We start from the raw sequence: 4423 nt of genomic DNA, 5'->3' as shown, positions 1-4423 counted from the left end.
AGCCAGGGATAGGCAAGTTCGGTTCTAGAGAGCTGCAGTCCTGCATGTTTTTGTTGTCTCCTGCCTCCAAACCAGGTGTTTCAGATCATCAGCTCATAATTACGTTCTGCAGGAGCCTCTCGTCTGTGTTCGAGGAGGGCCACATGCAGGGCTGCAGCTCTCTAGTACCGAACTTGCCTGCCCCTTATATAAGCGAAGTGCGCATTACGTTTGCGCATGCGTGAAAATCAAGTAAAAAAAACAAAACTTTTTACCAAACAAAGCAGCACTGCCACACTCCTTCCCGTAGCCTCCGCTCCTCTGCTGCCAAATTTTTCTCCACCTCAACGAACCAATCACTGGACCTGAGGTGACCAAGCTTTTTTCATAGGTGCTCCCACCCTCTGGAACTCTCTTTCAAAACATCCGTGACTGTACTGACATACCCTCTTTCAAATCTCACCTCAAAACCCACCTTTTTAGAACTGCTTTTAATCTGATTATTGTCCTTTGTCTTCTTTCATCTGAGTTTATTTTACATGATGTAAGGTTGAGATGTTTCTTTTAGTTGTACATATTTAAAAGTCTTATGTTTTTATTTTGACTCTAGTTTTTACCAGTTATATTCTTGTAAAGTTTTCTTTCAGTCTTTTGAAAAGCGCTATACAAATAAAATGTATTATTATTATCCATCCAGCTGTCTGTCTGTCTGTCTGTCTGTCTGTCTATCTATCTATCTATCTATCTATCTATCTATCTATCTATCTATCTATCTATCTACCTACCTACCTACCTACCTACCTACCTACCTACCTACCTACCTACCTACGGTCTCTACCCCTGCAAATAGTTGTGATCCACTGTTACAGCCCAAGTTAGATTATTTTAACAATATGGTGATTGGATTACAGTACTAACTAAAAAAAAATTTCAACAACTAGAAACTATCAGAAGAATACAATTTAAAAGTAAGACAACCAATCCTGCTCATATAGCATACCATGACCATGTATAGATAGATAGTTTATTATACATTGATACTGTCTTTTAAGTCTGCTTGATTTTTTTTTATCTCTCAAAATACATCAATATGTTTTTTAAGTATGACCTTTTTTAAAAAAAAATTTTTGCATTCCCAGTTATCCTTCTAGAGCGGTCGTATACTTGTCACATTTTTTTTAATCCCTGATTAATGCCTGAATATTATTATTTAAAATGAATCAGTGTGCGCCCTACTGCCCTGCAAAATTTGAAGGCTTTGATGCAGCACCTGAACTGCAGAGAATGGGTGAAGCAATGGTAGTAATTCAAAAAACAGCCAGCAGGTGGCATCAGAGTAAAGGAGCTCAACCAGGGCCATGTTGCAAACAAGCTGATGTCCCCACAGTCCGAAACTAGATTTGTGAATAATGATGAAACTTAGCTATATTCTAATGCCAATTGATGCAAACCAATAGAAATATGCTTTTTTTTCCTGATGAAAGAAGAGACTCTAATCTTTCTTTTGGGTCGGTTCCATGTTTTTATAGCGATAGAACACAATATTCTGTGGGCCTTGCAAAATCAGTCAAAATCCAGTAAAACGGCCGGGAGCGAAGGAGGTTGCTTCAATGAAAATGGCTGGGAGTGAATGAGTTAATATATTAATTCACCTTAATTTTCAGCTCATTATTCAAAACTGCAGCACTGTTAACATCAACGGATACATGTTTTGGATACAAACATTTGGTTCGTGAGTGAGTTTTGGAAAAAAAAGATAGTAACTGCAGTCAATAAGCGCACACTAGATGAAGAATTCCACTTACCTTGGAGGCATGTAAATGTTTCCCTATTACTGTTTATTACATTTGGAATGAGCTGCAGTCAATGAGCAGAAGTTATTATAAATACTCCCTAGGGAAGTTTTGCTGTAAACAAACAACACATGAGGTGAAACACTTTCTGAATGTCAAATGAGCAATAGCCAATATGAAAAAAAAATGACGTCACTCTGACTAACATCACGTGAGACAAAAATAACAAAGTGAGCATAAACCATGCGGTTCTGCACTCTAACCAAGATTGTTCAGTTTTCTTTATGACATTTTCAAATAATTCATATAGAATGAGAATGTTCTAAAGTACCATACAGCTTTTTATTTTTTAATTTTTTTTAATCAAACAGTTCAAACAATGAGTCTGATTTGTATGCTGACAGTACTAATATATATTGCTTTTTTGGGTTGACAATTAGAAGACTCCTATGACTTTGGGGAAATGCAGAATTATATAGATGCTGATAAGCTATTCCTTCCAACAGTTAAAACTTTTATAATGCATAATAATTACAACGTGTTCACCAGTGTCTCATCTCCTGTCTTTGATTTTGAAAGAGTGTGTGGCCATGAATAATGGAATGTGTTGGCATGGCATCCTGTGGGGAGCTCTCTTATTTTTCACTGTCATTTTCCTGAGCTGTCAGGTGGTCCCACACGGTGATGTGATGGAGGGATTGTTAGCGGTAGTCTTTAGTCATTGTCAGCAATGAGGGGTGTGGGACTGATGGGGAAACTTGCAGTGACTGAAAAATATATCGTAACAATGTTTGATTTTTAATTTTGGTGCACAGTTTATATGCTGGAAAAAATACTATTCTGTATTCTCTCAAATAGTGGCCCTATGTGTGCCCTATGAATCGGTTTTCTTTGACATGATACCCCATGTGTTGCTGTATATAAACTGCTCAACATATCAAGTTTGAGATTACAGGATTAGAACCAACCCCCCCCCCAAAAAAAAACAAAAAACAAAACACACGAGTGGTCTGAAACGAGTGTGCCACACTAGAGGGTCAAAGAAAGTTTGTGAGGAGTTTTATTAGTGAATTTATTCCATGTGGGAGAAGCACAACAAAGTAGTTTCAAGATGCAGGAGGAGAAAAAAAAACAAGAATCCACCCTTTAGTGAATAACTGGTAGAATATGTATATTATTATTACATTACATATTCTACAGTACATACATACAGAATTGATTATTTCATATTTGATTAATTGATTATTTTAGATGTATTACATTATACATTATAGTGATTAAAATGTATATTGTACAGTTACAAATTATATTTCACTATTATTATAAAGTAGAAACATTTGTAAAATTCAAGTCCTTACTTTCATTTCATTATAATTTGTAGAGTTCTGTTACAGATGTTAATATTCAATATTAGGTTAAAAGGTTCAAATCATAAAAAAAAAACCTGCAGTGTTACCTCAGCTAAAAACAAACTTATACAGTATTTAACAATAATGCTGGCAAGAAAAGCAATAGTAAAATAAAACAATTGCATCACAAGGTTTAAATCACACAATGCAGCTATGTCTGGCTGCAGTAAAATTTTTATGAATGTAAATTTGAGTCTAATCAAACCAATCAAGTACAACTAAATATTAGCATCCTAAAAAGAGAGAGAGAGAAGACAGGGCTCAGGGAACGACCATTCATGGCTCACTTTTTTTCTGGGTTTGGTCATGTGATGTTCGCAAGTTGAGCCCTTAGGCAATGTGATGTCATTTTCAATCGAGAGCAAGTGTCAAAATGTCCGCCCCCTGAAATGGATCAAATTTGTGTATTTTACTGCTTAATTCATATTCCACAAGCACAATATTAATCAGAATATAGTGTTTTGGATTTGTCGGGCCTCATGGGACAATATTGTAAAGCACATTTTTGATTTCCCTTTGAAATCAGTGCTCTCCATTATTTTTGGTTTCCTTTGCACACACTGCTGGCCAATCAGAGTAAGCCATCACTCTCCACTGCTGAAAGTCCAAACATTTCAAAATCAGCCCCAAAGCCACAGATGTCTTCTTCCTCTCCCACAATCCACAAATCAAAACCCCACTGTGGTTCCCCACACACATTTTGCCCTTGCCATCATTTCCACATCGTCAAATTTCCCAAACTCCTCTTTCATCTTCTCCTGATCTTTCTACTCATGCTAGTGTCAGACCACCAATCCCAGATGTGCATTTCTCTCCCTTTCCCCATCCCTCTGTCTAAGGTCGACTTTCACAGTTTCACCGTCAAGTTCAGCCTCGCTGCCCAAAGACTGCCAATCGAACACACCTCTCCTATTAGAACAGTTACAATCATCCCAGTTACTCCCAGAACCAATCTCATCACTGAAGCTTTCAATTTCCCAATCACCACCTAACAATCTACAATCCCCAAACCAATCCCCACAACAGTCTCTCGTAGTCGATAATTTACTTCAATCTTCTTTATCACCGCTATCTTGCAGCACAAATCCACCTCCCGGTACCTTGAAACTGTCTCTATAGCTTACCTATTTATAGCGAGTTCCCGTTTGATAAATGTGGCTCAAGCTCATCTTTAAAATATGATTATAATACAGCTTCTATGGTCTCCGCACCTGTGACAAGTTTTCAGTCACTTTTATCACA

The sequence above is a fragment of the Vanacampus margaritifer genome, chromosome 5 (genome assembly GCF_051991255.1).
Source record: "Vanacampus margaritifer isolate UIUO_Vmar chromosome 5, RoL_Vmar_1.0, whole genome shotgun sequence".
In the NCBI taxonomy this organism is placed as follows: domain Eukaryota; kingdom Metazoa; phylum Chordata; class Actinopteri; order Syngnathiformes; family Syngnathidae; genus Vanacampus; species Vanacampus margaritifer.
Note: the sequence above shows the minus strand (reverse complement) of the source record.